The following is a 13,633-nucleotide window of genomic DNA, read 5'->3' as shown; positions in this document are numbered from 1 at the left end:
ATTACTAGATACTAGGTACTATTTCCCCAAAATCCTTACCAATAAATGGGCTAATCTACCCACTTTTTTCACTTACAGATATTTGGAGAATAAAAAGTATGTTTGGACCACACCATGTTCTTTCCAATCATTTCCATACTTTGGTTTGTTTGAAAATCATTTTTGTATATGGGTAAAATCTATTTTTTCATCAGTAAGCGTATGCATTAATTAGATTATTTAAATTTCAATGACTTCCTTTAGTTCTATATCAGCTGAGATGATTTCTTATGGAGTGCTTGGTTTTCTTACCTTATTTGCTCCCTTTTTTCCTTCCCTCACCATTTTTCATATTAATTCCATTTTCTCTTTTCTTGTCCTAAGTCCCAACTTTTCCTTTTTTATTCCCACTCACACATTGTCTTTTAGCTGAGTACTCCACATTCACAGTATACTGGTCCTATATCTGCATTTATATCTTTGCTCATGCTGCCAAAGGGATTCTCATAGACAGATGTTTACAAGGTTGACTTATGATTAGCTGGTAAAACACTCTGAAATCAATCCAATAGGTAATTTGTAAGTGCTTATTGGAGGTTTTCAGTCAGGCAATGATGCATGAAGGTAAGTGATACATGAAGAGTTTACTGGTGATTTTCAATAGATACATTGTCTAGAACTGGCATACATTCTGGAAGTAAAAGGCAGCTATTTTTAGTTGGTAGGGGGAAATCAAATTAAAAGGGAGAACATGAACATTATAGTAAATGTAGGCAACCTATGGAATAGGAACAGATATTTGCAAATGTCTTATCAGATAAAAGGCTAGTATCTAAAATCTATAAAGAATTTATCAAACTCAACACCCAAAAAACAAAAATCCAGTCAAGAAAAGGGCAGAATATGTGAACAGATATTTCTTCAGAGAAGACATACAAATGGCCAACAAACACATGAAAAAATGCTCAACATCACTTGGCATTAGAGAAATAAAAATCAAAACCACAGTGAGAAACCACTTCACACCAGTCAGAATGGCTAAAATAAACAACTTATGAAATAATAGATGTTGGCAAGGATGTGGAGAAAGGGGAACCCTCCTACATTGTTGGTGGGAATGCAAACTGGTGCAGCCCCTCTGGAAAACAATATGAAGTTTCCTCAAAAAGTTAAAAATAGAACTACCCTACATCCCAGCAACTGCACTACTAGGTATTTATCCAAAGGATACAAACATACTGATTTGAAGGGACCCCTGCATCCCAATGTTTATAGCAGAAATGTCTGCAATAGTAAAAATATGGAAAGAACCCAGATGTTCTTTGAGAGATGAATGCATAAAGAAGTAAAATGTGTGTGTGTGTGGGGGGGGTGGGTGGTGTGGTGTGAAATATTACTCAGTCATCAAAAAGAATGAAATCTTGCCATTTGAGATGAGGTGGACAGAACTAGAGGGTATTATACTAAACAAAATAAGTCAGTCAGAGAAAGACAAAAACCATATGATTTCATTATGTGGAATTTATGAAACAAAACAGAAGAACATAAGGGAAGGGAAAGAAAAATAAAATAAGTTAAAAATTGAAAGGGACTCTAAGAAACAAACAGGGTTGCTGGAGGGTAGCTGTGTCGGGGGAAGGGATAATTGGGTGATGGGCATTAAGTAGGGCACTTGATGTAATGAACCCTAGGTGTTATGTGCGACTGATGAATCACTAAATTTGACTTCTGAAACCAATTTTTAAAAAGGAGAAAGGAAGAATTAGGAGGAGGAAGGCGAGAGAGGAGGAAACAGTGGAGGAAGTGTTAGAGGCTAATCCTGGAGCTCCATATATAGACAAAGTGAAGAAGGTAATGAGTTTATTTTCAGACCAATCATGTTTGAATTTTGGTAGCACAAAAGAAAAAGGTGCTTAAAATATGTAACTGAAAATACAATAAGCTTCAGGTTTTAATCTAAGATCAGTTGTTTAAATTTAGAAAACTTTGTGAAAAATAATGGGAACATTAAAATGGGTCACAAATTAAGGAAAATAATTGTTTATTGTGCTGTTGAAGATCAACATTACATGGAAGAACTCTGGTTAAAAGCTATACATGTATGCATATGCTCATTATATATAATATATTTATGTATATATTTTATATATAATTGCCTCAGAAGTATACAGACTTTAAGAGTACATACAAAAACAGAAATATATAAGATGTTGGTATAGGATTAAAATTTTTGACTTTAGAATGCAAGTGCATTCTTCTGTGTTATGCAACTAATAGAGGAAAGATCTATATGAACACTCGACCTTGCATATGCCATTAAATTATTTAATTCTTATTATGTCAACTGTATAATTGTGATAATGAAATAATAGTAACAATCCTCTTATCTGCTTTACAGGTCTATCATGAAAAAATATGTAGCACTTTGCACTATAATATATTTTCATATTTTATTTTCACAATTAAAAAAAATAACAATTATGGTACACTTTCTTACTTAATCCTATTCTTATTCATTGAATATGTGTTTTTAACTTAACAAATTTGTTAGTCATTCAAAATCAATGACTGTGAGCTTATCTTTATATCTTGGCCAGAAAAGAAGCTCTAAAATATTTATTGAATATTTCATGTTTGAAAAATAATAGTGGCTTAAAGCACTCATTTCATATATGAGATAAATGTAAAGTGTTCAATGAAGCAACCATCACACTTTATTTTATTATTATTATTATTATTATTATTATTATTATTATGTTCAATTAGCCACTGTATAGTGCATCATTAGTTTTGATGTAGTGTTCAATGATTTATTAGTTATGTATAACACCCAGTGCACCTCACCATCAGACTTTAAAATACAATTTTAACAATTGTTTTCTGCTCAATTCTACATACGTCCAACCTAGTTATAGCTTTACTCATGAATTGCCTCTACTCAAATAATATGTAAGGTATTAAGACCCTAATCTTGCATTAAAGGATTGAAATGTAGATGGTGTGGAAAATGGAAGAAAGTCCTGTTTTGATGTTCCCCTTACCCGTATGGTTGATAAAGTCTCAGAAGTAGTTGATGGTGGTGCAGCTCTTAACTAAATAGAGATTCTAAGGGAGACACAGGGAACATGGCAGCATACAGTAAAATAAAACATAAAAACAAAGAATATAAACCTTATTAGGGAGAAATACAATGGGAGCACCTGGGTGACTCAGTCAGTTAAGCGTATGACTCTTCAGTTAAGCTCAGGTCATAATAATAAGGCTGTGAGATCCAGCCCAGGATTGGGCTCCAAACATACTAAGAAGTCTGCTTGAGAGTCTCTCTCTCTCTTTCTCTTCACCTTCAGCCCCTCCCCCAAGCATACTCTGTCTCTAAAATAAATAAAATATCAATAATAATATAAATAAATAAAATATATATGTAAATAAAAAATAAATGTTAAAAAAAGAAGGAAATACATTGGACAAGGGAAAGCAAAATTTTCTCTGTTTTTTTTTTATATTTTAATGTTTTTTTTATTATATTATGTTAGTCACCATGCAGTACATCCCTGGTTTCTGATGTAAAGTTCGATGATACATTAGTTGCGTATAACACCCAGTGCACCATGCAATACATGCCCACCTTACTACCTATCACCAGTCTATCCCATTCCCCCACCCCCTTCGCCTCCTAAGCCCTCACTTTGTTTCTCAGAGTCCATAGTCTCTCATGCTTCATTCCCCCTTCTGATGACCCCCCTTTTCTTTATCCCTTTCTTCCCCTGCTGATCTTCCTAGTTCTTATGTTCCATAGATTAGAGAAATCATATGATATTGTCTTTCTCTGCTTGCCTTATTTTACTTAGCATTATCTCCTCCAGTGCCGTCCATGTTGCAGCAAATGTTGAGAACTCGTTCTTTCTGATAGCTGAGTAATATTCCATGGTATATATAGACCACAACTTCTTAATCCAGTCATCTGTTGAAGGGAATCTCGGTTCCCTCCACAATTTAGCTCTTCTGGAAAATGCTGCTATGAACATTGGGTGCATACGGCCCTTCTCTTCACTACATCTGTATCTTTGGGGTAAATACCCAGTAGTGCAATGGCTGGGTCATTGGGTAGCTCAATTTTTAACTTTTTAAGGGACCTCCACACTGTTTTCCAGAGTGGCTGTACCAACTTGCATTTCCACCAACAATGTAGGAGGGATCCCCTTTCTCCACATCCTCTCCAACAATTGTTGTTTATTGCCTTGTGAATTTTTGCCATTCTACCTGGTGTAAGGTGGTATCTTAGTGTGGTTTTGATTTGAATTTCCCTGATGGCTAATGATTTTGAACATTTTTTCATGTGTCTGTTAGCCATTTGTATGTCCTCATTGGAAAAGTATCTGTTCATATCTTCTGCCCATTTTATGATTTGTTTATTTGTTTCTTGCGTATAGAGTTTGAGAAGTTCTTTGTAGATCTTGGATACCAGTCTTTTATATGTAGTACCATTTGCAAATATATTCTCCCGTTCCATGGGCTGCCTCTTAGTTTTTTTGACTGTTTCTTTGGCTGTGCAGAAGCTTTTTATCTTGATGAAGTCCCACAAGATCATTTTATCTTTTTTTTTTCTCTTGCCTTTGGTAATGTGTCATGAAAAAGGTTGCTTTGGCCAATGTCATAGAGGTTGCTGCCTATGTTATCCTCTAGAATTTTGGTGGATTCCTGTCTCACATCAAGGTCTTTCATCCATTTGGATTTTATCTTTGTGTATGGTGTGAGAGAGTGGTCAAGTTTCATTCTTTTGCATGTAGCTGTCCAATATTCCCAGCACCATTTATTGAAGAGGCTGTCTTTTTTCCACCGGATGTTTTTTCCTGCTTTATCAAAGATTAGTTGCCCAGAGAGCCGAGCATCCATTCTGGGTTCTCTAATCTCTTCTTTTGGTCTATGTGTCTGTTTTTGTGCCAGTACCATGCTGTCTTTGTGATCACAGCTTTGTAGTACAGCTCGAAATCCGGCATTGTGATGCCCCCAGCTTTGTTTTTCCTTTTCAACAGTTACTTGGCAATTCGGGGCCTTTTCTGGTTCCATACAAATTTAAGGACTATTAGTTCCAGTTCTTTGAAAAATGTCATCGGTATTTTAATCGGGATAGCATTGAAAGTATAGATTGCTCTGGGTAGCATGGACATTTTCACTATGTTAATTCTTCCAAACCATGAGCATGGAATATTTTTCCATCTTTTTGTGTCTTCCTCAATGTCTTTCAAGAGTGATTTATAGTTTGTAGAATATAGATCCTTTACGTCTCCGGTTAAGTTAATTCCAAGGTAATGTATTGTTTTTGGTGCTATTGTAAATGGGATGGATTCCCTAATTTCTCTTTCTTCAGTCTCATTATTCGTGTATAGAAATGCAACTGATTTCTGAGCATTGATTTTTGTATCCTGCCACATTACTGAATTGCTCTATAACTTCTACTATTTTGGGGGTGGATTCTTTTGGATTTTCCATGTAGAGTATCATGTCATCTGTGAAGAGAGACAGTTTTACTTCTTCTTTGCTGATTTGGATACCTTTTATCCCTTTTTGTTGTCTGAATGCTGTTGCATAATATTGGCGAGAGTGGGCATACTTGCCATGTTTCTGATCTTAAGGGAAAGGCTTCCAGCTTTCCCCATTGAGAGTGATATTTGCTGTAGGTGTTTCATAGATGGTTTTGATGAAATTGAGGAATGTACCCCCATCCCTACACTCTGAAGGGTTTTAATCAGGAAAGGATGCTGTATTTTGTCAAATGCTTTTTCTGCATCTATTGAGAGGATCATATGGCTCTTGACTCTTTTCTTGTTGTTATGATGTATCACAGTGATCGATTTGCAAATGTTGAACCACCCTTGCATCCCAGGGTTGAATCCCACTAGGTCATGATGGATAATTCATTAATATACTGTTGGATCCTATTAGCTAGGATCTTGTTGAGAATTTTGGAATCCATATTCATCAGGGAAATTGGTCTGTAATTCTCCTTTTTGATGGGGTCTTTTCCTGGTTTTGGGATCAAGGTAATACTGGCCTCATAGAATGAGTTTGGTAGTTTTCCTTCTGTTTCTATTTGTTGAAACAGTTTCAGGAGAAGAGATATTATTTCTTCTTTGAATGTTTGGTAGAATTCCCTGGGGAATCCATCAGGCCCCAGAGTCTTATTTTTTGGTAGGTTTTTAATCACTGCTTCAATCTCTTCATAATTAATTGGTTTGTTCAAAAAATCAATTTCTTCCTGTTTCAGTCTTGGTAGTTTACAGGTTTCCAGGAAGGCATCCATTTCTTCCAGGTTGAGCAGAGAAAGACAATTGTCATATGGTTTCACTCATTTATGGAACATAAGAAGTAGGAAGATCGGTAGGAGAAGAAAGGGAAGAGGAAAGGGGGGGACGGTAAACAGAAGGGGGAATGGACCATGAGAGACTACGGACTCTGGGAAACAAACTGAGGGTCTCTCTCTCTCTTTCTCTTCACCTTCAGCCCCTCCCCCATGCACACTCTGTCTCTAAAATAAATAAAATATATCAATAATAATATAAATAAATAATATATATATGTAAATAAAAAATAAATGTTAAAAAAAGAAGGAAATACATTGGACAAGGGAAAGCAGAATTTGCTGTTCTAAAGAACTAATGGTGGGAATAATAACCACATGTAAACACTTAGGTTTATTTATATTTATACTTTATAGGGTGACTAAACATGGTACAAAAACTATCATTCTTAACAAATATATCCCTAATTCATTATGTCAATTTATTCTTCCCAACCATGACAAACTCTGGTCAAGCCCACCCTCAAGGTAAAGGCTTCCTCCATCTAACAATTTTAGATCTAGTATCTGAGATTCAGGGATCTTTATTTGATCTCTAAGGCAAGGTCATGGCACTTCTGTCAAATTCTTACAACTATCTATAGTTACCCTATAAAACCTAAGGACCAAATCACTTATAGGTTAATTCAATTTATTAAATTAGGATATATTTTAATTGTCCTTAGTGTTTACTTAAGTATGAATTAGGGAGGAATTGTGTATATTTGGTTAATTTATAACCTTGGCACAGCACTCATTAAATATATGTTGCATTAACAAAGAAAAATTATTAATTATGGCTAATATTGATAATTTAAAATCATCAAGGGTCTCAAACTACAGGAAGTTTTCTTCTTTTTTTTTAAAGATTTTATTTGAGAGAGAGAGAAGGAGAACACAGAGGGAGAGGGACAGGGAGAAGCAGAATCCCCACTGAACAGACAGACTGGTGTGGGACTCAATCCCAGGACTGTGGGATCATGACCTGAGCCAAAAGCAGATGCTTAACTGACTGATTCACCCAGGCGCCCATCAAACTACAGGAAGTTTTAAATGAAAACGTGTAAATAAAAAGATTGTTGTGAACAGACCTAAAGAGCACAGAATGACAAGCATAAAATATTAAAATTTGCTTAGTTGCCTTTATTTTAAACCAGATTATTAAATAATAGATTTTAATTAAAAATATAGAAGGTATTTACAACACACTTAAAACAAATGAAGAAAATGTGTTAAATGCAATATTTCCATGCAGTAAACAATACAAGATTTCATATATATATATATATATATATATATATATATATAGGCAGAGGGACCTTTTTTATTTTTGTCTTCTTGAATGTGTTAGACAATTCCAGCATATTTCCTGCTTCTGAGAGTAATTACTTTATAAGAAGAGGACATATAATGTCCAGGGCCTGGAACTTCAGGAAGCATCCCTGGTGTGTGTTGTGTGCAATTTGCTGCTGTGTTTGGTTGTTCACATCAATTGTCTCCTTGTCTGCAGTGGACAACGTTTGGACCTTGTCTAGAGTAGGACAAGTTTAACTAGGTGTGCTCTGGTCTGCTTGTTAAATAAGACCTGATACTATTTCCACAAGAACTGAAGCTTTGCAGAATTCTATGGTTAGCAGATGTGATGCATATAGGGTTAATCTTTAGGCACACTTTCTGGAAAAAAAAAAAACAGTTACAGCAGAGCACAGGTGGCGGGACTTGGTGTAAGCAGGTTAACAGCCAGTTTTGGCCTTGTGCTATTTACTGAAGTTAGTTTATGATGAGGGGTGGGGGGGGACATGGTTCCTGCCAGCTCTGGAGAGGGGAGTCCATGCTTGCTGCTCTTAGGGAAGCCCTCCCAGAAAAACATATTACTTGCCCTCCTGAATCCCAGACATTTTTCAGATTGCTGTTTTCACACTGTCTCCATGTTGTTTGCCTGCCTGGAGCAGTGCAGCATACTTTGGGCTCTATCCCAACCAAGCCTGCTGACTTTTAAAACTCCAAACTTTTGGTAACTAGTATGGCAAGCTCCTGCAGTGGTCTTCTGGGAAAGGTCTCACTGGTCTGGGATTGATGCAGGTTTGACACAGAAAGGCAGTTGTGCCAGAGTGCAGGGACATGGGATTTGGAGCAAAGCAGGCTAAATACCTAGTGTCCAGGTTAGCAACCCTTGGCAGCTGTCTGTGTGCCTATGCTGAAGGGCAGGGGAGGGAAATGGCACCCAGCCAGTTCTTTTTTCCTTGTTAGGTCAATACCACCTCTCACAGATGTACTCCAAGAAGAGGGAACAGTCTCTCCCTGTGTGCCTTTAGCAATCCTCTCATCACGCAGTCAGCCCCAGTGTTGCTTGTTTGGCTTCTCTCCAGGAGTAGGGCAGCAACTCCAGGGCTCTATCCCAGCCAAGTCACAGACCTCTAAAACTCATCCTTGAGCCCTGCTGGTTGCAAAAACTCACAAAAATCAGCCCATCTTATTTTCCCAGCCAATGACTTTGGGAAAGTATTTTCCTTGTACAATCCCCTGTAAGTTCCTCTCTCTCTTGTCTTTCCCCAGGACCAAGTCTCTCTCTCCTCTGCATCACCCACAATCCATTTCTCTCCAAAACAACATCTCCCCACTTCCTACCTTCCTCAAAGTGTCCTCTTTTCTCCCTCTAGTTGTGCAGTTTGCTCTGTCAGTGCACAGGTTCAGAATGACTTAATAGTTATTTAGCTGTGCTTAAGGGACAAATAAGCTAGTGTCCTTCTACTATACCACCATCTCACCAAATCCCCTGGAACAGTTTTAAATTTCGGGAGGAAAAATAAGAAATTAGGTAGGAGAAGACAGAAAAGTGGACAAAATAACAAGACACAGGAATTCATCCCAAAATAAAAATAAAAACAATAAAAGATAACAGCCAGAGATCTAAGCAAAACAGATAAAAGTAATATCTCTGATGGAGTAGTTAAAGAGCCAAACATAAAGAAATTCACTGGGTTTGAGAAAAGCATGGAAAATATCAGGGAGACCCTTACTGCAGAGATAAAAAGAGTCAAAAACCAATCAGACAGAAATGAAAAATACAACAACTGAGATTCAAAATCAGCTGCATGTAATGACCAAAAGAATGCAAGAAGCACAGAAATAAGAGAGTGGTATAGAAGATAGAATTATGGAAAATAATAAAGCTGAACAAAAGACAGAAAGAAAAATAATGGATCATGAGTAGACTTGGGAACTCAGTGACTCCATCAAATGTAATAACATTCATATCATAGGAGTCCCAGAATAAGAGAGAGAAAAGGCAAAGACAAAAGGCAAGAAATGATTAGATACATCTCCAGAAACAATAAAAAAAAACAGGTAAAATGGCACTAAATACATATTTATCAATAATTACTCTGAAAGTAAATGGACTAAATGCCCCAATCAAAACACATACAATGTCAAAATGGATTAAAAAATACCCATCTTGCTGACTGCAAGAGAATCATTTTAGACCTAAAGACACCTGCACATTGTAAGTGAGGGTATGGAAAAATATTTTAATGCACATGGGCATCAAAAGAAAGCTGGAGTAGCAATACTTATATCAGACAAACTAGATTTCAAACCAAAGACTGTAACAAGAGATGAAGAAAGGCATTATGTCATAATTAAGGAGTCTATCCATCAAGACACTCTAACAATTATAAATATTTATGCCCCCAATTTGGAAGCACTCATATATATATATATATATATATATATATATATATATATATATTTATATTTATATTTATATTTATATTTATAGCAAAAATAAAAGAACTCGTTGGTAATAATAAAATAACATTAGGGGACTTTCACACCCCTCTTACATCAATGGAAAAATCATATAAGCAGAAAATCATCAAGGAAACAATAGCTTTGAATGAAACACTGGACCAGATGGACTTAACAGATATATTCAGAACATTTCATCCCAAAGCATCAGACTGCACATTATTTTCAAGTGTACATGGAACATTCTCCACAATACATCACATGCTACATCACAAATCAGGCCTCAACAAGTACAAGAATGAATGAATACATACATCCTACCATAATGTCATGAAACTGGAAGTCCACCAAAAGAAAAAAAAAATCAGAAAAGATCACAAATACATGGAGGTTAAAAAAATACTAATAAAGAAAGAATAGGTCAATCAGGAAATTAAGGAACCAAAAAATATATGAAAATAAATGAAAATGAAAATACAATGGTCCAAAACATTTAGGATGCAACAAAAGTGGTCATAAGAGGGAGTATACAGTAATACAGGCCTACCTCAAAAAACAAAAATGTCTCAAGTAAACAACCTAAACTCACACCCAAAGGATCTAGAAAAATAACAATATACAAGCCTGAAGTGAGCAGAAGGAAAATAATAAAGATTTGAGGAGAAATAAATGATATAAAAACTGAAAGGAAAAAAAAGAGAACAGATCAATGAACCCAGGAGGTGGTACTTTCAAAAAAGAATAAAATTGATAAACCCTTAGACAGACTTATCAAAAAGAGAAAAGAACCAAATAAATAAAATCACAAATGAGAGGAGAAATAAGAACTAACATCACAGAAATAAAAACAATTATAAGGCAATATTATGAAAAATTATATGTCACCAAATCAGACAAACTGGAAGAAATGGATAAATTCCCAGAAACATATATACTACTGAAATTGAAACAAGAAAAATGGGAAAAGTTGAACAGACCAATAACCTGCAAATATAGTGAATCAGTAATCAAAATTTATGGACACACAAAAGCCTAGGATCAGATGGCTATGCAAATAATTCTACCAAACATTTTAAAAAGACTTAGGGGTACCTGGGTAGCTCAGTCAGTTGAGCATCTGACTCTTGGTTTCTGTTCCAATCATGATCTTGTTGTCAGGGGATGAAGTCCTGCATTGAGCACCCTGCATCATGTTCCCCACTCAATGGGGAGTCTACTTCAGATTCTCTCCTTCCCTCTCCCTCTGCCACTCCCCCAATCACACTGTCTTTTTCTCTTTCAAGTAAATAAAAAAAATTTAAAGAGTTAATACCTATTCTCTAGCAATTCAAAAAATATATATCAATCAAAGGAAAACTGCCAAACTCATTCAATGAGGACAGCATTACCCTGATTCCAAAGCAATAGAGTCCACTAAAAAAAGAACAATAGGCCAATAACCCTGATAAACATGGATGCAAAAATTCTCAACGAAATACTAGCCAATCAAATCCAACAATGCATTAAAAGAATCATTCAGGGGGTGCCTGGAGGCCTCAGTCAGTTCATTGACTGAATTTGGCTCAGGTCATGATCCCAGGGTTTTGGGTTCAAGCCCCATGTCAGTCTTCCTGGTCAACAGGGAATCTGCTTGTCCCTCTCCCTCTGCCTCTCTACCCCACTCACGCTCTCTCTCTCCCTCAAATAAATAAATAAAATCTTAAGAGAAAAAGAATCATTCAGCACGATGAAGTGGGATTTATTCCAGGCTTCATGGTCGTTCAATATTGGCAAATAAATCTGTATGAAACACCAAATTAATAAAATAAAGGATGAGAACCATGTGAACCTGTTAATATATGCAAAAAAGCATTTGACAAAATACAGCATACATTCATAATAAAAACTCTCAACAAAGAAGGGAAAAAAAGGAACATACCTGAATTTAATAAAGTCTATATATGAAAAAATTAATATCAATGTAATCCTCAATGGAGAATAATAAGAGCTTTTCCTATATGGTCAGGAACAAGGTAGAGATGCCCACTCACACCACTGTTATTTTTTTAATGTTATGTTAGTCACCATACGGTACATCATTAGTTTTTGATATAGTGTTCCATGATGCATTGTTTGTGTATAACACCCAGTGTTGCATGCAATACATTCCCTCCTTAATACCCACCATTGGGCTAATCATTCCCCCTACCCCTTACCCTCTGACACCCTCAGTTTCTTAACTGGGGCCCATAGTCTCTCAGGGTTCATCTCCTGATCTGATTTCTCACCCCTTCATTTTTCCCTTTCTTCTCCTAATGACCTCCATGGTACTCTTATGTTCCACATATAAGTGAAATCATATGCTAATTGTCTTTTTCTGCTTGACTTATTTCACTTAGCTAATCCCCTCCAGTTCTAACCATGTTGATGCAAATGGTGGGTATTCAACCTTTCTGATGGCTGAGTAGTATTCCATTATATATATGGACCACAGGTTCTTTATCCATTTGTCTGTTGAAGGGCATCTCAGTTATTGTGGACACTGCTGCTATGAACATTGGGGTTCATGTGCCCCTTCTTTTCACTACATCTGTATCTTGTGTGACTTCACATGTGACTGAAATACAAAATTATTAATTTTATTATGTTAAAATCTAGATTCAGGCAGTTTGGTGGGTTTTTTAAAGATTTTATTTATTTATTTGAGAGAGAGAGCACAAGCAGAGAAATGGACAGAGAGAGAGGGAGAAGCAGACTCCCTTGCTAAGCAGGGAGCCCTATGTAGGGCTTGATCCCAGGGCCCTGGGCTCATGAGCTGACCTGAAGGCAGATGTTTAACCAACTGAGCCACCCAGGGACTCCTACATTTAAGCAGTTTGCAGATAACATGGGGTTGTTCAAAGTCTTCATTAACCCACAATAAATGCAATTGCAATGTAAACCACACAGTTTTAAGGAAACAAATAACTAATTCTAAGATTAATATGGAAAATAATGAAAAATCAGACTTAATAAAACTTTAAAAAGAATAATGACAAAAGATGAAATCATCAGTGACATAATTTTTTTAGCCATAGGAATAAAAACCAACACTTCAATTAAAAAAAAAATTAAAAAGGGCACCTGGGTGTCTCAGTCGATTAAGTATCTGTATTTCGTTAAGGTCATGATCCCAGTGTCCTGGAATCAAGTCCCATATTGGGCTCTCTGCCTAGCAGTGAGTGTGCTTCTCCCTTTACCCTTTCCCTCCGCTTGTGATCTCTCTCTCTCTCAAATAAATAAATACATAAATACATAGGTAAAGGTTGGAAATGTCATAATTAATATATGTAGGAACTGGGAAACAAAGGAGAACCAAATTATCAATCAAGGTGACATGACTTTTGATTTGATCTTAAATATCAATAAAAGTCATATTTTCAAGTTGAAAACTAATTATGTTTGAGGCCTTCAGAGGAAAAGTGGATGCTAACATAAAGTACTATAATTGAAGATCAGGGACTGAATTCTCTGGAGAGACTGTAAAATTAAATCACTGATGACTTAGTAAAATTGTTTTGCATAGGTTTCTTCTGGAAATTTAAAGGT

This window comes from Ursus americanus, chromosome 5, assembly GCF_024610735.1.
Source record: "Ursus americanus isolate L20-20 chromosome 5, mUrsAme1.1.p, whole genome shotgun sequence".
NCBI lineage: Eukaryota > Metazoa > Chordata > Mammalia > Carnivora > Ursidae > Ursus > Ursus americanus.
Note: the sequence above shows the minus strand (reverse complement) of the source record.